A 24,818-nucleotide genomic window follows, 5' to 3' on the forward strand; every position below is an offset into this window, starting at 1 on the left:
TCAGCAAATTCGGTATTGCTGGAACATATCTCAAAATAATAAGAGCTATTTATGACAAACCCACAGCCAATATCATACTGAATGGGCAAAAACTGGAAGCATTCCCTTTGAAAACTGATACAAGACAAGGATGACCTCTCTCACTATTTCTATTTAACATAGTATTGGAAGTTCTGGCTAGGGCAATAAGGCAAGAGAAAGAAATAAAGCATATTCGAATAGGAAGAGAGGAAGTCAAATTGTCTCTCTTTGGAGATGACATGATTGTATATTTAGAAAATCCCATCATCTCAGCCCAAAATCTCCTTAAGCTGATAAGCAACTTCAGCAAAGTCTCAGGATACAGAATCAATGCACAAAAATCAAAAGCATTCTTATACACCAATAACAGACAAACAGAGAGCCAAATCATGAATGAACTCCCATTCACAATTGCTTCCAAGAGAATAAAATACCTAGGAATCCAACGTACAAGGGATGTGAAGGACCTCTTCAAGAAGAACTATAAACCATGCTCAATGAAATAAAAGAGGACACAAGCAAATCGAAGAACATTCCATGCTCATGGATAGGAAGAATCAATATCGTGAAAATGGCCATACTGCCGAAGGTAATTTATAGATTCAATGCCATCCCCATCAAGCTACCAATGACTTTCTTCACAGAATTGGAAAAAACTAAAGTTCATATGGCACCAAAAAAGAGCCCACATCACCAACACAATCCTAAGTCAAAAGAACAAAGCTGGAGGCATCATGCTACCTGACTTCAAACTATACTACAAGGCTACAGTAACCAAAACAGCATAGTACTGCTACCAAAACAAAGATACAGACCAACGGAACAGAACAGAGCCCTCAGAAATCATATCACTCATCCACCACCATCTGAGCTTTGAAAAACCTGACAAAAACAAGAAATGGGGAAAGGATTCCCAATTAAATAAATGGTGCTGGGAAAAGTGGCTAGCTATAAGAAGAAAGCTGAAACTGGATCCCTTCCTTACACCTTGTACAAAAATTAATTCAAGATGGATTAGAGACTAAAATGTTAGACCGAAAACCATATAAATCCTAGGAGAAAACCTAGGCAATACCATTCGGGACATAGGCATGGGCAAGGACCTCATGTCTAAAACACCAAAAGCAATGGCAACAAAAGCCAACATTGACAAATGGGATCTAATTAAACTAAAGAGCTTCTGCACAGCAAAAGAAACTACCATCAGAGTGAACAGGCAACCTACAGAATGGGAGACATTTTCTGCAATCTACTCATCTGACGAAGGGCTACTACCCAGAACCTACAAAGAACTTAAACAAATTTACAAGAAAAAAACAAACAATCCCATCAAAAAGTGGGCAAAGGATATGAACAGACGTTTCTCAAAAGAAGACATTTATACACCCAACAGACACATGAAAAAATGCTCATCATCACTATCCATCAGAGAAATGCAAATCAAAACCACAATGAGGTACCATCTCACACCAGTTAGAATGGCGGTCGTTAAAAAGTCAGGAAACGACAGGTGCTGGAGAGGATGTGGAGAAATAGGAACACTTTTACACTGTTAGTGGGACTGTAAACAAGTTCAACCATTGTGGAAGACAGTGTGGCAATTCCTCAAGGATGAAGAAGTAGAAATACCATTTGACCCAGCAATTCCATTACTGTGTACATACTCAAAGGATTATAAATCATGCTGCTATAAAGACACATGCACACGTATGTTTATTGCGGCATGATTCACAATAGCAAAGACTTGGAACCAACCCAAATATCCATCAATGATAGACTGGATTAAGAAAATGTGGCCCATATACACCATGGAATACTATGCAACCATAAAAAGGATGAGCTCATGTCCTTTGTAGGGACATGGATGCAGCTGGAAACCATCATTCTCAGCAAAATATCACAAGAACAGAAAACCAAACACCGCATGTTCTCACTCATAGGTGGGAATTGAACAATGAGAACACTTGGACACAGGAAGGGGAACATTACACACCGGGGCCTTTTGTGGGGAGGGGGAAGAGGGGAGGGATAGCATTAGGAGATATACCTAATGTAAATGACGAGTTAATGGGTGCAGCACACCAACATGGCACATGTATACATATGTAACAAACCTGTATGTTGTGCACACGTACCCTAGAACATAAAGTATAATAATAATAATAAAAAAAGACCAAGATCATTTACATGACCTATAAAACTTTGATCATGCTGATTGTTTCCTGCAACCTCTCTAAGCTCATTGCCATTTTTCTCTTTTCTTTCCTTAGCCATGCTGGTCTTCAGTTTATCCTAATGGCCAATATTCCTCCAGCTCAGGCCTTTGTTCATGCTGTTCCCTCTTTCTGGCAGGCCTCCCTCACTCCGATTCCTACCCTCTCTTCCTCATCTGGCTAACTCAAATGCATCCTTCAGAATGACCCAAGGAAGGACTTCCTTGACTCTTCACCAGGCTAGATGAGGACTCGCTGTCATAAATTCTCATAACACTTAGCATTTTTCCTTGTAACTTATTCAGATTTTCCATTTATATTTATTTTTCTGGTTGTTTCATTAATGTGTCTCTACTACACTAGATAGAATGTCCTAAGAGACTTTTCTTTCCTCACCATTGACAATCCACTGCCTGGTGCATAGTTGATCCTCAATAAATATTTTGCAAATGAAAAATAAGAGTGAACTCAGCTCATCCGGCCACTGCACTCCAGCCTGGGTGACAGAGCAAGACTGTCTCAAAAACAAAACAAAACAAAACAAAAAGAGTGAAATCAGTTCTTGCTTCTCTTTGAAGGAACTGTTGGAGATATCAAAATATCAAAAAATATTTTTCTTGTCCAGGTATAGTGGCTCATGCCTGTAATCCTAGCACTTTGGAAAGCTGAGTTGGGTGGGCTAGCTGAGCTCGAGTTCAAGACAACCCGGAGCAACATGGTGAAACCTTGTCTCCACTAAAATACAAAAAATTAGCCCGGTGTGGTGGCAGATGCTTATAGTCCCAATTACTCCAAAGGCTGAGGTATGAGAATCGCTTGAACCCAAGAGACAGAGGTTGTAGTGAGTCAAGATCGCACCACTGCACCCCAGCCTGGGCAACAGAGTGAGAGACTGTCTCAAAAACAAACAAACATTTTTCTCTACAACTGTTGCCTTCTGAATGTCTCTTGAATCCACATACTTTCCTCCATCTGCACTGTTACTGACCAAGTTCAGGTACCCTGCATCTCTCATCTCCATTTCCAGAAGAGCCTCCAGATTTTCTCCCTGTGTCTCCTCCCAATCCTCCCACACCTTTATTCTCTACAAGCAGGACTCTATTTTCACCATGCAAATCTGTCTTCTCATTGCTCTTGAAACCAAATTCTTAATATGCATATGAGGCCCTTGCTATGTGGCCTTGGTCTGGTTCACAGTGTCTTCTCCCACAGCATCCTCCCTCACCCCACCCCCTCCAGCTTCTGGAAAGCACTTAAATATTCTTTCAGTGGGAGCACAAATGGGGAGAGTATGGGGCATAGGACATAAAAATGGATACAATTATGGGGAATTGGGACTGAGTCAGATCAGGTGGATCTCATAGATCTTGTAAAGGCTGCCCATCTCTGCTCTAACAGCAAAAGAAGATGTGTTGGCCTTCGAGAGGGAGACAGACATCATCCAGAGCAGACAAAATCCCTGCCCTCAGGGAGCTTATGTTCTAGTGGAGAAGACAGACAACAAATGAGTAAATGGACTTATAAAGTCAAATATCAATGAGTGCCGATTAGACAATAAAACAGGGAAATGTGACAGAGAGTAACCAGCCAGATGGGGTAAGATAGGGGTCAGGGTTAGACAGGGTGGTCAGGAAGAGAATTCAAGGAGGTCATGTTTCAGCTTGGACACAGGTGATAGTAACAAGTCACAGGACAGTATTCCTGGCAGTGGAAACTGCCAGTGCAAAGGCCTGGGCCAAAACAAGCAAAGAGCTTAGAATGTTCTGGGAACAGGAAAAAAAAAAGGTCCATGTGGCATTGTCAGTCATTTGAACCAGAGCAACTCCATCTTGAATGGGCGCTGGGTAAAATGAGGCTGAGACCTCCTGGGCTGCATTCCCAGATGGTTTAGGTATTCTTAGTCACAGGATGAGACAGGAGGTCGGTACACGATACAGGTTATAAAGACCTTACTAATAAAATAGGTTGAAGTAAAGAAGCTGCCCAAAACCCACTGAAACCAAGACGGCGATGAGAGTGACCTCTGGTTGTCCTCACTACTACACTCCCACCAGTGCCATGGCAGTTTACAAATGTCAACCCTAGTGTAACATATAATCAAGAAATAACCATAAAATTGGGCAACCAGCACCCATCGGGGCTGCTCTATGGAGTACCCATTCTTCATTCCTTTACTTTCCTAATAAACTTGCTTTCACTTTAGTCTATGGACTTGCCCTGAATTCTTTCCTGTGTGAGATCCGAGAACCCTCTCTTGGGATCTGGATCAGGATCCCTTTCCAAAAACAGCTTTAGCACCATGAGGGAGAGGGACCAGGGTGATGAGATCAGAGACTGTCAAAGACGAGGACAGAGGTCTAGTAAGGAACTTGGGTTCAGTCTCAACAAAATGGGAGGCCATTAAAGGATGGTAAGCTAGAAAGTGACATGATAATAATTTTTAAAAGGTCATTCTGGTTGCCGAGAAAAAGCAAAACTGCAGTCCCCTAGTGTCAGATCTTTCAGCTCATTAATTCATCAGAAGATTAAAGACCCCACTGTGTGCTACACTTCTAGGTGCCGGGGAGATTCAAAAACAAAGCAAACATATTAAAACCATCCTCATGTACTTTCAGTAAATATTGGCTACCTTCTATGGGCTGGGCACTAGAACAGAGGTAAAAAAGATAAGAGGTACAATCTGTTGGAACAGTATTAATTCAACTGTTAATCACTGGCTATAAAATGAATTGCAAGCAATATATGGCATTTGGGAAACTCACTAGGGTGGACTGCAATTTACAACCTCATCTTCTGATACAAGCCAAAGTAAATTACAGGAAGATTAAAGTGTTTTTTTTTTTTTTTTTTTTTTAAAGAAGAAGATAAAATGGCTAAGCATTGACTAACTATAAAATAGGAGAAATAGAAAGCAATCAGGTTGCAATCGATTTAATTACATCAAAAATCTTAAAGTGTAAAATTGGAAAAGATCCTAGGAAATACACTGAACAAGAGGAATTATTCCTGTGATTGGAATCATCTTCCTTGAACATAATGTGGTGAGAGGCAGCAGGAACATTATATATGTTACACTCTAGTGGTTTTCTTTAAGTTTTAAAGTTGTCAACTGTATTATTTGATTTCAGAATTGTGTTTTCAAAAGAAAACAAAAAGCTTTGCCATTATCACACTTCTTAGAAAGATGAAGAGAAAAATGAATCAAAAACTTCCATAGTTCAGGTACTGGTAACTACATTAAATATAGGAATAGCACTTAGGGGAAACTTACTTGTTTCTAATGATGATAAAGATAATAAAAAGCACACTGACTGTAAAGCTCATTGCTTCACATATACACTTCCTAATTCTTACTACACTAACTCAGCGCTATCACTCTGAGTTCCATTTTGCTCTGAGCACCAACTGCTCAGAGCTCCATCTTTCTCAGAGCTCCAATCACTCCAAACTCCTTCTTGCTCTGAGCATCCTCTGCGCAGAGCTCCATTTGCTCGGAGCTCCATCTTCTAGCTCCATCTTGCTGAGATCTCCAGTCACTTCCAGCTCCATTGTGCTCTGAGCCCCATCTGCTCGAAGCTACATCATACTGTGAGCAGCTTGTTCTCTCAGCTCCATCTGGCCCTGAGCACTATCTGCTCTGAGTCCATCTGAAACGAAGCAACATTTGCTCCAAGTTCCATCTCGCTTAGAGCTCCTTCTTGCTCAGAACTTCATCTGCTCCAAGCTCCATCTTGCTCGGAGAACCATCTGCTCTGAGCTCCATCTTGCTGAGTACTCCAATTGCTTTCAACTTCGTTCTGCTCTAAGCACCATCTGCTCAAGCTCCATCTTACTGTGAGGAACATGTCTTCTGAGCTACATCTCGCTTGGAGCTGCATCTGCTCCAAGCCCCATTGTGCTCAAAGCTCCATTTATTCCGAGGTCGATCTTGCTTCTGAGCATCATCTGCTCAGAGCTCCAATACTACAGAGCAATGTTTTTAACTTCCAATCACTCTGAGCTCCATGTTGCTCTGAGCACCGAGCACCGTCTGCTCTGAGCTCCACCTTCCACCGAGCAACATCTGCTCCAAGTGACATCTTGCTTGGAGTTCCTTTTTATTCAGAGCTCTATCCGCTCCAAGCTCAATGTTCTCTGAGTTCCATCTTGCTTGGAGCTCTAATCACTCTGAAATCCATCTTGCTCTGAGCACCAAATGCTCGGAGCTCCATTTTACTCTGAGCACCATCTACTCTGAGCTCCAGCTTGCTCAGAGCTCCATCCACTCTGAGCTCCAGCTTGCTCAGAGCTCCATCTACTCTGAGCTCCATCTTGCTATGGCACAATCTGCTCAGAGCTCCATCTGCTCTGAGCTTCATCTTGCTGAAAGTTCTAATCACTCTGAACTCCATCTTGCTCTGAGCACCATCTGCTCTAAGCCTAATGTGCTCGGAGTTCCATTTGCTCTAAGATCCTTCTTGCTCAGAGCTCCAATTACCCCAAGCTCCATCTTGCTCTGAGCACCATCTGCTCAAACCTTCTTCTTGCCTGGAGCTCCAGTCACTCTGAGCTCCATCTTGCTCTGAGCACCATCTGCTCGGAGCTCCATTTTGATTTGAGCTCCATCTTGCTCTGAGACCATACGCTTGGAGCTCCATCTTACTCTGAGCAACATCTGCTCTGACCTTCATAGTGCTCAGAGCTCCATCTTGCCTGAACCCCATCATGTTTTGAGGCTCATCATGCTCAGAGGTTCCTCTTGCTTTCAGCACTATCTGCTCCACGGATGTTTACTGCAGCACTATTCACAATAGAAAAGACATGAAACCAACCCATATACGCATCAATGATAGAGTAGAAAAAGAAAATGTGCTAGATATCCTACTATGGAATACTATGCAGCCATAAAAATGTATAAGATCAAGTCCTCTGCAGGGACATGGATGAAGCTGGAAGCCATCATTCTCAGCAAACTAACACAGAAACAGAAAACCAAACACTGCATGTTCTCACTCATAAGTGGGAGCTGAACAATGAGAACACATTTTAATACTATTACAACCTCTGAAGATGGTCTCTATTTCTCTTAACAAAGGATATTTATACTTTGCAATTTTTCTCCCTAAAGGATTGTGGCTTCTCTGGCCTGTGCCAGTTTAGGGTACAGGTTGACCACCTCACCTTGAAATGACCCACTCCATGTCTGCACGTGGTTGGTCCCTCCTGTGAACTGTTTGTTCACAGCCTCTTATCACTTGTGGGTCATTTGAGAGGAGGTTTCTCACATAGTGCTGCACCAGGCAAATCACCAACTGAAAGAATTACTGAAACAACGTGTGGGCCTGGTTATTTCAAAGAATAAATAGGAGTCAGTTGAAGGTGATAAAGTCAGTAATACCTTAAGATGATAAGATGTAACATCTTAGATGACCAAGACTAATCCTGTGGGTCCCAAGAACATATAACAATATGGAGTATGCCAGCAAAAGGCTCACCCACCAGACAACAACAAATGACGCCCTGGCTCAAAGGTTAAATGTCCTCTCTCCATGTGTGAAAGCACATGACCAGCAGGAGGCAAAACCAACAGGGAGACAAAGGCTTTGCTGCATATCTGTGGGCTTCAGTCTCCAGTGAGACACTCAGAGCCTACATCTCCTCTGTTACCACTGCTGCTTTTATTGTACAGAACATTTCCATATACGTTTCATTCTATTCTCTAAATTCTGTGCTTCATTTTTCTCTCAGTCTAGTAATGAATCAACATCACACTTTTGATTTCCAAGTATTTAAAATACATGAAAAGTTATTTTTGATATTCAGACTTTTATGGATATTTTTGTTTATTCTTCTTTGCAATCAATTTTATCTCCATGCACAGATAGTAGCTACATTGAAGTCAACCTCAATTTATCAATTGATTAAAGAATCACTGACCTCTTCATACTGTTATACATACTTTTCTAAAATTGTGGTTTCATTATATTTTATCTGTACAAATCCATTTCATATTTTATACATTTTTACAGCAATTCTAATTTTGTGAAATTTTAAAAATATACCATGCTGTAGAATCCTGACAGTGTCTTTTCACATACATGATCATGAACACATGGCATTCTCATTAACTCTGTGAATGTGCTTAATAGTATTACGGGATTTGCAAATGCTGAATCTCACTTGCACTCCTGCCATAAAGGATATCTGGTCATGATATACTAATGTGTTGATACAATGGCTTCTAATATTTTATAACTTTTACTTTTATACCCACATGTCCTATTTGTCTGTAGTATTCTGTGGGTCTCAGTCCAGTTGATGATCTTATGTGGCCCTCCAAAATTTTGGGGGGGATGTTTAACCGCTTTATAACTCTTACACAGTTTAAGTGACATTTGTTTACTAAATTTTTTTGTCTTGTTTTCTTTTGTTCTGTTTGTTTTTTGTTTTGTTATATTTTTTAGATGGAATCTCACTCTGTCCCCCAGGCTGGAGTGCAATGGCGTGATCATGGCTCATTGCAACCTCTGCCTCCCAGGTTGAAGCTATTCTCCTGCCTCAGTCTCCTGAGTAGCTGGCATGACAGCTGTGCACCACCACATCCAGCTAATTTTTGTATTTTTAGTAGAGAGGGGTTTCACCATGTTGACCAGGCTGGTCTCAAACTCCTGACCTCAGGTGATCTGCCCGCCTTGGCCTCCCAAAGTGCTGGGATTACACATGTGAGCCGCCACGCCACGCCTGGCCTACTAAACTTTTTTATACTGGAACTTATTTGTTTATGAGAGTTCTCTTTTGATAAATGTCTTTGTTATCTCTATTATTTCACTAAAATTTACCCCTATTGAGAAAGAGATTCTAAACCGATGAACCACCTTACTGGTACTATGTTCATAATATTGTTAATCACAGTAAAAGTAGGTATGCTTTTAGAAAATCAAAGTTGAAAGATCAAAAACAAAAAAAAAAAAAAAGAAAAAGAAAAACACACACACAGGAAAACAAAATAAAACTTACATTGTCCCTCTCCATCCATTAGTAGCATAAACACAGAAAGATAACAAAATGGACCAAATGAAGGAGGCAGATCATCAGATCAAAATTATATAGAGTAAACACATTTTTCAGAAACACACCAAAGGCACCCAGGTTGAGAAACCTGGATATTCACGTGCAAAGGACTGAAGAACCTTATGTTGCACAATACACAAATATCAACACATAATAAACTGAACACTTAAGTCTAATCTTGAAACTCAAAAAGCTCCCAGGAAAAAAACACAGAGTGAGTGTCTATTTTGGGGAAACTTGAATCTGTGCACACCAGTTGCAAAAAGAAAAAATTAGGGACAATATACACATACACAATACAATGGCTTCACCATCTCTTTTTATTTCCCAATGGGACACAGAAATCACTGGCAACAAAAGCAAATATAAGTATGATAGATAAAGGACAACTTTAAAATTTCTAAACAAGAAGAAAACAATGAACCAAAAGGAAAGGCATCCTAAAGATTGGGATAAAATTATAGAAAATTATGTATCTCAAAGGAACCATTATCTAACATACACAAGAAACTAAATGTATTAAGTGGGCAAAAAGATGAAACAACTAAAACCTATATTGATCCAAACAATCTGCTACTGGCAGAAAAAGAGCCTACCCAACGGACAGAATGACGGATCCCCTGTGCCACCCAAATGTATATACACAGTGAACACAGTTTTCAAACGAACACAAAATGAAACAATGGGAAAAGAAAAGTCGGCTCAATAAACGATTTTCAGGAAACTGGATAACCACATGAAAAACAGTGAAATAGGACAGAATCCATGTAAATTACACTGAAGACTTAAACTCAGTTTTGAAACCACTTACTTCCCTTAGGAAACATAGGGTGAGCATATATTTTAGAAGACTAATCTATGCACACAATTTGCAAAATGTAAAATATAAAAAGAAAAAGAAAAGAAAAATTAGAAGGAAAAAACCCATAGACAATGCCATGGCTTGCAACCTTTTTCACTGTTTTTAATTGTACACAAAAGCCACCACTAATATATAAACATGTGGGACTACAGAAAACATTGGATCTTATGTAGGGAAAAGAAAACAATGAACCAGAAGAGAAGGCACCTCAAAGACTGAAAGAAAACTATGGAAAATCCTGTCTTTGAAAGGGGTTCTTACAAAATATGCGCAAGAAACTAACACTATGATGTGGGAGAAAACAAAAACAGAAACAAAAACAAATACCCAAGCTAAGTCTGGGCCAAGGACCTGAACAGACATGTCTGAAAAGTAGATGAGCAATTCACTCATAGGTAAAAGAAAAAGTTTCTCAACAGCTCTAATCCTCACGAGAATGTCAAGGGAAACCACAGTGAGATACCACTTCCATACACATAGAATGAATGTTACTGAAAACAAAAATACAAGTTTGAAAAGGAAACAACTGGTATAGACTTGCAGAAGGGGAAATTCTTCTCCTACACTCTTGGTGGGAATATCAATTTGGACACACTCTAGGAAAAATAGCTAGAAGTTCCTCAAACAAAGTAAAAACTCCATTTCATCTAGCCTTCCTACCACCAGCTGTACATTTACAGTCAATGAAATTCCTATGTTGAAGAGATACCTCCCTTGCCCTGTGTACTGTAGTACTCACAATAGCCAAGATAGGAAATATGCCTACTCGTTCATTCACTGATGAAGGGATGAGGAAACTGCAATATGCATCCAGAACGGAGTATTCTTCAACCATAGAAATGGGTTACATCTAGTCATTTGCAGCCATGTGGAAAAACCTGAGGGATATTATGTTAAATGAAATGAGCCAGGCAGAGAAAGGCATATACTGCATAATCTCACCTATGTGGAATCTAAAACACTTGATCTCATAGAAGTAGAAAGTTCAACAGTGGTTACCAGAGGCTGGGGAGAAGAGGGGCCTGGGTAGGAATTGGTAATGGTTACCAAGTTACACTTAGAAAACTGAACTCAATCCTACCCTTCTCTTCTACAGGGTTAATATAAAAATAAAAATAAAATGACTAGGGTTAATATTGTAGTGAATTTTCCAAATAGCTGGAAAGGATTCTGAATATCCTCTCCACAGACAAATAATACCCAGAGGACTTCACAGATGCAAAATATTGTGATTTCATCAATATGCTAGGAGTAACTATATCAAAATGGCCCCTGCATCCTCTACTTATGTACATATACTTTAGGGCAATTTCTTTTATTTAAAAAAAAAGAAAAAAGGATGCCAACGATGCTAAAATTCACATGGAACCATGAAATGCCCTAAACTTCAAAAGCATTTCTGGAAATAGAAAGTATGTGGGATGCATCACTGTCCTCCATTTGAAATTATATTGAAAAGCTAGTTATCTAAACAACAGATGACTGGCATTAACCAAGACACCCAGGCCAACAGACAGAATGAGGGAGCTTAATCACAAACCCAAACTCCTTGGTAGTGTACACATTTTGTAAAAGAACACCAAAAGACACAATGAAGAAGGGGGAATCTGTTTAATAAATTGTTTTAAAAATTGGATGTCCCCATATAAAATAATAAAATAGAACCCCTATTGTGTAAAAGGCACAACAATCAACTCAAAATGAATTAGAGACTAACACACAAAACTTGAAACCATCAAGCTCCCACAAAGAGAAGACATACAGTGTGGGTATATTTAGGTCAATGTGGATCTGTGTTCACAGTGTGCCAAAACCAAACAAAGAATACAGGGGGAAAACTCATGGGTGATGGATTAGTTCGGACATGATTTTGTTTTTCTTGATCAGTCACCTATGTCACAGGGAACCAAGAAAACAGACACACGTGGGAATGCATCCCACTCTAGAGTTTGTGCCCAAGCAGATAAAAAAAAAAAAACCATGAAAAAAATAAAAAAATCATCCTCAAGTTTATGAGAAAGGTTTCGGCAAACATACATCTGATAAAAGGTTGTCTTCAAAATGTCTAAGCCACTAACACTACTTACTAGCAAAAACACAAATGAGAAACTAATAACCAAACAAAATGGGTCAAAAGAACCTGAATAGACATTTCTGCAAAGAAGACATAACATTGAAAACAAGTTTTAAGAACTTGGATAGCATCGCAAATCATGAGAAAGATGTAAATCAAAACAACACATACATCATCTTACTGTAATTCAAATGGATGTTATCAAAGTTATAATATACATTAAAACAGACACAAATGTGGGTGTAAATTTCCAGAGAGCAACTCATTTGGTAACAACGTTAATTAGTATACAAACTACACAAACCAGTGGGAGGTTCCTCCCAAAATTAAACCTACAACTACCACTTCATCTAACAATTCTACCATTAAGTATACTTTCAGGGCAAAGGAAATCAGTCCATGCAAGAGATATTTGCCATCCTATGTGGACTGCAGCACTACTGACAACTGCTAAGATAAAGAATAAACTTACCTGTCCAGCCACAGATGAAGGGATAAAGTAACTGCGATGGATGTACAAAAATAGAATAGTCTTCAGCCAGAAAAACAGAATGAAATGTCATCATTTTGAGCCATACTGTTGAATCTGGAAGACATTATGGTAAATGACCTAAACCAGGCAAGAAACAAAAACACTGCCACATCTCACTCATGTAGAATCCAAAATAAAAGGCTTCATTGCATAAATCTAGAGAGCACAATACTGGTTACCAGAGGTTGGAGGGAAGAGGGGGCATGGGCAGGGATCAGAAATACGTACAAAGTTACACTTAGATGAGAGGCATGAATTGTTCCTCTCTGTTCCACAGTACAGTGACTACAGTAAATTAACACAACATCACACCTTTTTCACAAAATCTGGAAAAGATTTCACATATTTTCACCATAAAGAAATTAACAACTGTTTGTGATAATAGAGACTCTTGTAAATGCAAGATTCCAAATGTTTCCATCACAAAGAAATTAACAACAGTTTGTGATAACAGAGATCCTAAATATCCTGATTTTAACATTTCTCTGTATCTGCATTAACCAAAATGCCCCGCTCTAACTTCCCCCATTGTATGCCATTACTGTATGGACAACCTTTTAAAAAATATGTAAACACACAATGCTAAAGTTCATGTGGACCACAAAACACCCTGAATTTCCAAAGCAACGCTGAGAAATACAAACTACACCGGTTGTGTCACACTTCCTGATTTTACATTCCATTGAAAAGTTAGGGACCCTGTTCCACACAGAGCAGTGGAACAGATTAGAGAACCCAGATGTAAACCCGCACCCCTAACACCATCTGATCTTCAACAAAATCCACAAAAATAAGCTTTGGAGAAAGGATTCCCTCCTCTCAATAGAGGGTGCTGGGATGAATGGCTAGCCAGTTGCAGAAGAAAGGCAGTGGGCCCCTGTGTCTCACTGTGTACCGAAACTAACTCAAGATGAATGAAAGATGTAATGCAAGACCGCAAACTATGAAAAGCCTGCAAGAGAACCTAGGAAACACCCTTCTTGACAGAGGATTTGGCACAGCACGGATATGCCTATGTCCCTGCTTTGTGTATTAGTCTCTAATTCATTTTGAGTTGGTTCTTGTGCCTTTTACACAATAGGGGTTCTATTTTATTATTTTATATAGGGATATCCAATTTTTAAAACACTTTATTAAGCAGATTCCCCCTTCTTCGTTGTGTCTTTTGGTGTTCTTCTACAAAATGTGTAAAAAGCAAGTGCAACTAAAACAATTATTGACAAGTGGGGCCTAATGTACAAAACAGCTGCTGCACAGCAGTAGAAATTACCAACAGAGTAAACGGACAGCCTACACAGTGAGAGAAAATGTTTCCACGTATGCATCTGATGAAGTCTAATATCCAGGATCTACCTCAAAGGCCTTAAGCAAATCAATCAGCAAAACAAAAACTCAATGAAGAAAGGGCAAGGGGCATGAAAACAAGCATCTCAAAAAAGGTTTACAGCAACCAACAGACAGGACAATATTTCTCTACCTCAGTAATCATCAGAGAAATGTAAAGCAAAAGACCCACGAGATAGTATTTCACACTGTTCAGAATGATGATTGTGACACAGTCCACAAGAATGAATGCCAGTGAGGCACAGGAGGAAAGGGATGCTGGTCAGCTGTTGGTGGAAATGAAAACTAGTTTGGACACCATGGACAGCAATGTGGGGATTTCTCAAATAACTTTATTGACATCACTAATCCTCACAAAAAAGTCCATGAAAACCACACTATGATTCCGCCTCATTCCACTCAGAATGAATACTACCCAAAACAAACAAAACACAGATTTTTTGAAAGTGACATCCAGTATAGACTTACACAAGGGTAACCTCTTAAACACTATTGGTGGGGATGTAAATTAGTATACACACTATGAAAAACAGCTAGAGATTCCTGAACAAATTCACAGTACAACTACCATGTCAGCTAGCAACCCCACCAGTGGTTCCACATTTAAAGCAGTTGAAATCCTAGGTTGAAGAGAGCTATCTGCCTTCCCAGGAGTACTAAAGCACTTGTAACTGTGGCAAGGGTACAGAACCAACCTACCTATGCATACGCAGTTGCAGGGATGAGGAAACTGCTGTATAGATACACCACAGAATATGTTTCAGCCACAAAGCTTTGGAAAATCCTGCCATCTGCAGCCACATGAAGAAACCTGGAGAACATCAAGTCCAATGAATGAGCCTGGTCGAGAAAGACTGATGCCATGTTATCTCAGGGATGTAGACTGAAAAGAACTTTACGTCCTAGAAGTAAAAAGTTCAATAGGGGTCACCAGAGTCTGCAGGGGAGGTAGAGGCGGTCTGGGAAGGAATCAGTGATGGGTACAAAGTCACTCTCAGATGAGAGTGATCAAATCTGGTCTTCTATTCCATAGCAGGGTGATTAGCCTTAACACAAATGTATCATATGTTTCAAAGTAGCTAGAAGGAAAGATTCTGGATGTTGTTACCACTCAAAAAATAAAAACTATATGAGGTGAAGAGATGCTAAATAACCCGATTTTATCATTACTCAACATATACATGTATCAAAATTTTCCTTGTACCCTTTGATCACATACATTTAGTATATGGCAAATAGTGTTTTAAGAAATAGAAATAATGCCACAATGTATGTGAAAATGTGAAACATGCTGAATTTCCAAAGCTATCCTGAGAAATATAAACCATATGGGATGCATCACATTCTCTGAGTTCTAATTATTAGAAAATCCCCGGTTAACCAACACATATGTTACTGGCATACACAGAGAAACACAGACCAGTGAGAAAAATGAGGATGCTCAAGAATCAACACAAAATTCTACAGAGTGAACACATTTTTCAAAACACCACCAAAATGACACAATGGGGAAGGTTTCCAAAACTAGATATCCATGTGCAATACAGGACTCTTATGGTACTAGATACACAATAATCAACTCAAAAGGATTAAAGATTATACACCAAACTTGCAACCATAAAGCTCCTATAAAGACAACCTCTGGTGTGTGTATATGTAGGGTAACTTGAATGTATGCTCATAGTTTGCAAAAAGTAACAAAAATACAAGGAAAAAAATCATTGACAATGGACTGCTTTGGTAGCAATTTTGTTTTTTCCTGATTAGTAACCAACAGCGCAGCTAATCAAGAAATTCTACACGTGTGGGACCATGTCAAACTGAAGAGTTTGTGCCCAACAAAGAAAACAATGAACAAAATGAAAAAGCATACTGAAAATTATAAGAAAAGTTTGGGCAAACATACAGTGGATAAGGGGTTGTTTTTGAAAATGTACAAGCTAGTAACACTGCCAGCTGGCAAAAAAAACCAAAAGAACAGAAAAATAACCAGATCAAAATTGGGCAAATAACCTGAGTAGATATTTCTGCAAAGAAGACAGGAAACTGAACCAATGTTTGCAAAAATGGTGTTAACATTACTACTCGTGGGAAAAATGTAGATCAAAACCACACTCAGAATTTATCTCACTCCAACTAGAATGAACATTACAAAAAGATGAAAGTATTTAAAAAGACAATTACTAGGCTGGGCACAGAGGCTCATGCCTGTAATCCCAGCACTTTGGGAGGCCGAGGTGGGTGGATCACGTGGGCAGGAGATCAAGACCATCCTGGCTAATACAGTGAAACCCCATCTTTACTAAAAATACAAAAAATTAGCCGGGCGTGGTAGCGGCTGCCTGTAGTCCCAGCTACTCGGGAGGCTGAGGCAGGAAAATGGCATGAACCCGGGAGGTGGAGCTTGCACTGAGCTGAACTCTGCCACTCCACTCCAGCCTGGGTGACAGAGCTAGACTCTGTCTCTGAGAGAAAAAAAAAAAAAAAAAAAAAAAATCGTGGTATGAATTTCCAGAAAGGGGAACTGTTTGTGGAAACATAAATTAGTATTAACACTATAAAAAACAGTTGAAGGGTCCTGCAAATAGGAAAAAAAAGAAACATCAAACCATCTAGCAGTCCCACTACTGGGTATCATTCAACCCACCTGTTCATCCACACATACAGAGATCAAGAAACTCTCATATACATACACTAGGGAACATTCTTCAGCCATCAAAACAATGAAACACTGTCACTTAGAGCAACGCAGATGAACCTGGAAAACATTATGCTAAATGTAATGAGCTAGGCCTAGAAAGACAAACACTGCATGATACCACTCACATGAAATCTTAAGATGTTTATCTTAAAGAAATAGAAAGCACAATATTAATTACCACAGTCTGGGAGCTAGAGGGGGAATGGGGAAGGATTGGTTATGGAAACAAAGTTATCTTAACATTAAAGGAATACATCTGAATGTTCTCCTCAGCCCTGGTGACTGGAGTTAACAATATTATATTTTTCTAAAGAGCAAGAAGGGATAATTTTGAATGTTCTCTCCACACAAAAATAATACCTGTGTGAGGCAATAGAGCTCCCAAGTACCCTGATTTGATCATTACCCCATCTATATGTATGAAAATGTACCCCTAACTATAGACCTTTGTGTTGTGAAATAAAGTTAACAGCAATAAATACATATTGCTAAAAATCACAAAGAGCCACAAAGGCAATGAATATCTAAAGGAACCCTCAGAAATACAATCAAAGTGAGAACCACAATCCTCAATATCAAATTATACGGCCAAGTTGTAGTTATGTAGCAGAAATATGATACTTGCATAAATAAAAATACCTAGAACTGTGGGAAAAAACAGGGAGAGCAAAAACATAATCAACACAAATATGGACATAGTCAACCGACTTTCATAAAGAACACTACAATGCGGAAGCCAGAGTCTGCTCAATGAATACCTTTGAGAAAAATGATATCCAGACGCAGAAGCGAGAAACAGGATCCTTGTTTTACATGACGTATAAAAAACAAAACCCCCTCCCCCAAATTGAAGGCCAAAAGACCATAAACCACAAAAAGGTTTTTAAAACACAGGATGAACATGTATTTTGGGTTACTTGAATCTCTGCTCACCTTTGCAAAGAGGAAAACAAACAAATACCTTTGAAGAAAAACCTCACTAACAACTAAATGCTTTGTCACTGATAAATATTTTCTTATAAGGGCGACCAAAATTACATACATGAAACACAAAAATAAACATATGGGACTATATCAACCTCAAAAGTTTCTGCACATCAACGAAAACTACTTTCCAAATAAAAAAGCGTCCTATAGATTAGGAAAAAATTTCAGGCAATCTTGTAATTCACGAGTTTTCATCTGATGTGTACACAAAAAACACTACAAAGTAGCAAAAGAATCCAATCAAATATTTCGCAAACAAATATTTCGCAAAGAACCTGGACAATTCTGTACACTCATGAAAAAGAACAACGGATATGATATAGGGTCCTCAAAATTAACTATGCATTGGAAAACTGTAATTCAAAACCACACCCAGATAATCTCACACTTACTGAATATTCCTAAAAAAAACTTTTAAGAAATGGGCGGGGGGGGGGGAGCGGTGGCTCAGGCCTGTAATCCCAGCACTTTGGGAGGCCAAGGTGGGTGGATCACCTGAGGTCAAGAGCTTGAGACCAGACTGACTGATATGGTGAAACCCCGTCTCTACTAAAAACACAAAAATTAGCCGGGTGTGGTGGCTGGTGCCCAAAGTCCCAGCTACTCTGGAGGCTGAGCCAGGAGAATTGCTTGAACCCGGGAGGCGAAGGTTGCAGTGAGCCGAGATCACGCCACTGCACCCCAGCATGGGCAACAGAGGAAGACTGTGTCTCAGAAAACAAAGCAAACGAAAAGAAAAACATAGGAATGCGAGTGTGGTTTTCGAGAAAGGGGAACTCATACACTGTAGGTGGAACTGAAAATCAGGATATACATCATGGAAAACAGCTAAATAGCTGGAGACTCCTCAAAGACTTGAAACTACACGTGTCCCCTGCCCTAGCGAGGTCTCTTGCTAAAGGTCTTGAGGCATCAAAAATAACCCTAGACCCCAGCTCAGAAGCCCATGGGACTCGGAGGCACCCAGGACCCGCGCTTCACCGCCAGGGCTCTGGGCCAAGGGGCGGCAGGGGGGCGGACGCTGACAAGGCCGGGACCCCACAACTGCCTACTTGCGTATGACTTGGGCCCAGATGCCCAGAATAAGTCAGGGCCCGAAAGCAAGGAGTGACCGGGGAGGAGCAGGGAGGTCCAGAGGGTTTCCGGTGGGGTCCAAGCCCCGGACACTTACCGAGACTCGCCTCCTCCTCCACCGTCACGCCGAACCCACCACGGCTTCTCTGAAGCTCTCTCTGACCACTGCCGCTCCGCCGCCGCTGCCGAGGCCTCACAGGAAGTGTAGTCTCGGCTTCTGTAGGGGCGGCACATGCACGCGGGCACATGCACGCTGGCAGCGCCCCTCGCTCCAGGTTGAAGCACCACCCCCTCTTAAAGGGCCCGCGGCTCAGATGGGCCAGACGCAGCTTAGGGTTGTGGCACAGGCTGAGCCTCTGCCCAGTCCCAGGGGTCGACGAAAGGCCCCTAGTCTCTCATCCTCCCTGGCTCTAGGGCCCAAGAGGTCGCAGGAGCGCTCCCTGTGACCCCGGCCACGAGATAGGCTCCTTTGTTTGGGGAGCCCCCGGGACCTGCCCCTGCCCTCCTCTGAACCTCAGGTTCACCATCCCCAAAGGAAGCGGCCTGGCTGAAACTCTGGGGTCCCTCAAGCTCGGCACCTCAGGATCCAGGGTGGATCCCCTGCCTCTCTGCAGAGGGGGCCCAGAGAATCACAGAAAGCTGGGGCTGGAGGGACAGTCCCGAGGGTAGCAGGGCCTCCCCAGCCCCACTGTCTGCATCTGTCCTGTGGGAGCCCGGGGGCCTCTCTAGGGCCCAGACACCTGCGGCCTTACCAGGGCTGCCTGGGTCACCCGGGCTCCCCAGGAGGCAAGTAGGGGCTCTGGGGTCCAGTGCTGCCCCCACCTCATGCACGATGATCCATCCTGCATCAGCGCCCGCGAGGGGCCCTGTGGACAGGACCCAGGCCCGCCCATTCCCGGAGAGAGGGACCCGCATCCGTCTCTGTGACACCCAGGGCACAGGCTGTGCTGAACTCTCAGGAATCTGGGGGCGAGGCGGGGGAATCCTAGCAACCTCTTGAGGCCCGCTGAGTTAAGGAGGGACTCCTCCTTAACTACTTTGTGAAGCCAGTGTCAACCTGATATCAAAACCTAGGAAAGACACAAGAAAAAAAAAAAAAAACCTACAGGCCAATATCCCTGATAAATACATACCTAAAATTCTCGACCAAATACTAGAAAACTTAACCTAGCAGCAGAACCAAAAGTTCATCGTCACCCTGTAGATTTCCGGAATGAAGGTTGTTTCAACATATGCAAATCAAAACATGTGATTTACCACGTAAACATAATTAAAAACAAAACTCAATAGATGCAAAAAAGAAAGCTTTTGATAGAATTAAACATCCCTTGGTGTTAAAGAAAAAAAAAAACCCTCAATAAAGTAGGCATCAAAGGAACCTACCTCACAATAATAAGAGCTATCTGTGACAGACACACAGTTGACATTATACTGAATGGGCAAAAGCTGGAAGCTGTCCCCTTGAGAACTAGAACAAAACATGATTCCCATTCTCACCACTCCTGTTGGATGTACTACTGGAAGTTCTAGCCAGGGCAGTCAGGCAAGAGAGTATATGGGTTTACAAGATTCCTGCCTCAGGATCAGTGACATCAGGCCTGTCCCTGCTGCTAACAAGGCCGACTTTATTATGTGCTGTCATGGTGGTGAAGGCTCCTCCACTTGATGAAGATCTCAAAGACTAGCTCTACTCAAGAGAGATTTAAGCTAAGTTGCCTGGGAGTCTCTGGTGCTTTTTCAGGGTTCTAATGAAGACAATGCCATCATCCAAGTATCTCTGAATGCCTAAGTAGCTCTTGCCTCAGGAGCTCTGAGACCTTCTGTTATCTATTTTTGAATTGGCCAAGTCTCCTCCTTCCCCCAGCCAGGAAAGGGAGGCTCTTCCCATCCTTGTCAGCATTCGTGTCTTGTATTTCACTCCACAGCCTCCTGGCAAGCATCTCAGTGTCTGCAGGTGAGCGTGGCTGGCTGAGTTCAGTCTTGCTTACCGCAACTGTAGACACGAGGTCTGTGGAACTAAGAATCCGTCCATTTGTGAACTGGCAAGATACATGAAGCAAAAGTTATTGAATTAAAAGGATAAATGCATAAATCCACAATATGACAATTCTAATTCTTATATCTCAGAAATTAATAGAAAACAAAATAACTACAACAATAAGACTACAAGATATTAATAGGGGAGATTATAACCACAGCGCCGCAAGATAAACAGCAATATTCAATATACTTACAACTATTGGTTGACAACTCTTTGGTCTTGTGAGACACTGCTTGTCCCAAGCCACAGCAGCCGCTGGACATTCCTCAAGGAGTACCTCGAGATTCAGACAGGACCTATCCTCTTGCTTCCCCTTTCAAAGTTGGGGGACAGAATGCAGTGCCGCTGTTTAGTGTGGGAAGTGTGAGGATCAAAATATCAGAAACTTTATGTTTCACAACAACTGAGTTCTCCATCAGAAAAAGTGACAAAGGACACCCTTGCAAGTGTAGCTGTGACAGATTTGAAAATTCCTCCTCTGAGAGGCAGGTGCCTACAGTTGCAGAATCACTGCATGGAAAGCACCATGATCCCTACAGTCTGAAGGGGCCGTGGCATAAGTGTGTCTACAATCAAAGCTCACAGCTGAGGCCCTGGGGGAGGATCAGGTGTGCACCACGGGGTGCACCCCAGCCAGCACTGCACTGACAGGGGCCTCGTCTTTATTAAATTCTGGGCTTTTTCCTGGGTGCTAGTTACAAAATGTGGGTTCAATGAACCCTCTGTCTTGTGGCTGCCACCCATCTCAAGGTCGCACAGGTAATGATCACCACCCCCTCCACCTTCTGCTGAGGGTCCGGGTGACCCCCTGGTGGTGTAACCCAGGCCCTCACTCCTAAGGGGCCCTGAGCCTTGCTCACCACAGAGTCTTTGGTCTAGAGCTCCCGCACTTGTCCACATGCCATCAAATGCTGTGTACCGAGAGGCACTTGTGTGGAGCCCCTCCTTCCCCAGGCAGCACAGTCCTGCTCCAGCTGACACCACGGTCCAGGTGGTACTCATTTTTCTGCCCGCAGGTCCCATGGAGGAGCAGCCTGAGGACAAAGCAGCACCCAGAGCTTGTTTTTTCAGAGAACCTGGACCTGCCCTGGCTAGAAGCCCCACAGCTGTGGAAACCAGGACCTCCTGCTTTTCAGAGCCTAGATGTGCAGGATATAGATGCACCTCAGAGGTCCTGGGTGTGATGTGGAAGGTTGGGGGACACTGGACTTCCTGCTACAATGCTCTCATTGCCACATCTTCTACCTGGTGAAACAAGGCAGCTAGCAAAGGTGATAGATTCACCTGGACACGGTGTCCTCCCACATCCGGACCTGGCACCTGAGCCACACTGCTGGGTCTGAAGCTCTCAGGAGCGTGTGTGTGCTGTGATCAGCAGACCATGTGCCCTCTTCCTCCCTCTGTGGCATGAAATCAGTTCATCTGATGGTGTCATGTGAAGTCTTGTCCTGATGGGTAGAACTTTCTATAAATCATCCCATGGCCCCGGGGAAAGGCAAGTTCATCCCGGCAGGTTTAGCTCTTTCTGTCAAACACAACCCTGTCCTTCCCAGGGCATCAGGGCCTGGTGCAGTTGTCCCAGCCTGGCAGGAAGTCCCCTTGAGGGTAGCGTGGAGGGCACAGCCTGGGCCTGACTTGTGACCCTGGCAAACGGCAGCTGAGCCCTGGGGCTGACCACCTGCACTTTCTGTTTGGTGGTGGGAGATGTGGGGCAATATTTATTGCCTTTCCTGTAGAGAGCATCTCCCAGCCTGCCCAGACCACTAGACCCCTACAAATGTGACTTGTAGGCAAGTCCTGGCTCTCTGTGGTGCTTTTCTCTCCTGTCCAAGCACCTGTGACTCCCAGGCCTCCAACCTTGCTGGCTTCCCCCATCTAAGCCCCTGATGCAGGGTGAGGACTGTATTGTGGCAGACAGCAGGCCGGTTTACACAGTTCTGGGACAAAATTATAGGTATACATTATTTTATGTCCCAAGTAAACGAATCCCATGTATGGATACATTTTTTGACACAGAGGGAAGAAATGCATTGGTGAGATCCACGGGCCAGAGCTCAGGCCTGTGCTCAGGCTCTGGCAGCAGCTGTGTGGCTCTGGAGCTGTTGTGGGGGTGGGGAGGTGCTGTGTCTTTGCTCACTGAGTTAAAGGCTTCATTTGTGTCTTTGTTCAGTTTGTTTTCTATGACCCCTGTTCAGCAATATTGAAAATCAAGCATTCCTAGGAGGTGGAGACCTTGCTTTGGAGCAGGGTCGGGGCATTGGTTGGAAATGGGGAATAGGTAGACAGTGGTAATTTCATTTTCTGGAGCTCATGTGCAGCCTCTTGATGGCCTCGTCACAAGTTCACCTGATGACCTGAGTGGCCACTGTCCTTCTCCTGAGTGGGTTACGAGCTTGCCAGGCACATGAACAGGGCACGCTCACATTTTTCAAGTGAAGAAACTAAGAAGGGGTTGTCAGCAGATTGTCAGCCTGAAGTATGCCAGTGTTTGGTCCACAGTAAACCACATGTGGAGAGCTTAAAAAATTGCCCTCAAATCTGGCCAAAAAATGACAGTAATAAATTCAATTATTACTGTGATATACATTTCTTTAGTTACAATTATATATGTATATCTATGTATAACTAACAATTTTGCATAAGTTTCTCATCTACCAGTATTTTTTCGTTTTTGCATAAGTTTGCAAGGAACCCTAATGATGGGACTGTCTCTTTTAAAACTAAATTTTATAAATAACTCTCAGAGCCATACTGGTAAGAAACAGAACAAAACAAAAAGAACTAGAAACTTGAACAAACATTGGATTTCTGCTGGAAAAAGGGTGCAAAGCGGGCCTGCCTGCTGCACTTCCCCAGAGCTAATCCTTGAGCTGAAAGAGCTTCCTGGTGAAGCCTCACACTCTCTGTACCGGGGCGTGGGGGGACCCAGACACGTGGGCTCCAGATCTGACCATCTTCACCTAGTTATGGGGTTTCAATCATGTCTTTTAAATTCTTTGAGCTGCAGTTTTCACATATGTAAAGTGAAAATATTTTTAAATTTTTAATTTGTGTTATAACCTTGTATAAATATAAAATTGTACAATTGAAAGCATTTTAAGTGACGTTAAACATTCATGTGTGTGCATGCAATGGCTTCTTAATTATTTTTAGGGCTTAACCTGGTTTTGCTAGTACTGCTACTAGCACTGCTACTTCTCCATGTCTCTGAAGACTATGAAATGCTTAGAACTTAAGCAACAAGAAGCACCTGTCAAAGGGTTCTATGACCGATGACGGATTTGACACAACTGTCTATGATAATGTGTTAGATGGTGCCTAGAGCACTGCTGAGCAGAGACTTCATGCTGTTCAAAGTCGAAAGTGTCCCTAGAATTATGAACCTGCTGAGGCAGCCTTCAGAACTGAAGTGGAGAAAAGTACATTTTCAGTTACAGAAAGTCTGAGAGACTGTGTTGTCATCACACCCAAACCACAATAAATGCAAAAGAAACTTGTTCAGGGTGAAGAAAAATGATAATAATTGGAAATTGTAGTTCACAGAAAAGATGAAAGTGTGTCAAAAATACTAAATATGTGAAGGGGAAATTACTATTTTAATGACATCCTCCAGGAATTACATCATGTGCAGAAGAAAAATCCAAGACAACATGGCACAAAAGATGAGAGGAGGGTAAGGTAAGGTTTTTGTGTTTTATATAAGTGTTATGGTATTTAATATATGTTAAGTATTTATATTTTAATTTCCAAAGAACTCACCAAACATAAATAAATGAAACAAGGAGTGATAGTTTAAAAAAAAAATCAAAGTACAAAATCCATACCAAAAAAAAGAAAGAAAGAAACCCCATAAAACAAACAAACAAACTAACAAACCAAAACTACAATAATCCAGAAGAAGACCAGGAAGGTGGAACAG

This window comes from Macaca fascicularis, chromosome 10 (genome assembly GCF_037993035.2).
Source record: "Macaca fascicularis isolate 582-1 chromosome 10, T2T-MFA8v1.1".
NCBI lineage: Eukaryota > Metazoa > Chordata > Mammalia > Primates > Cercopithecidae > Macaca > Macaca fascicularis.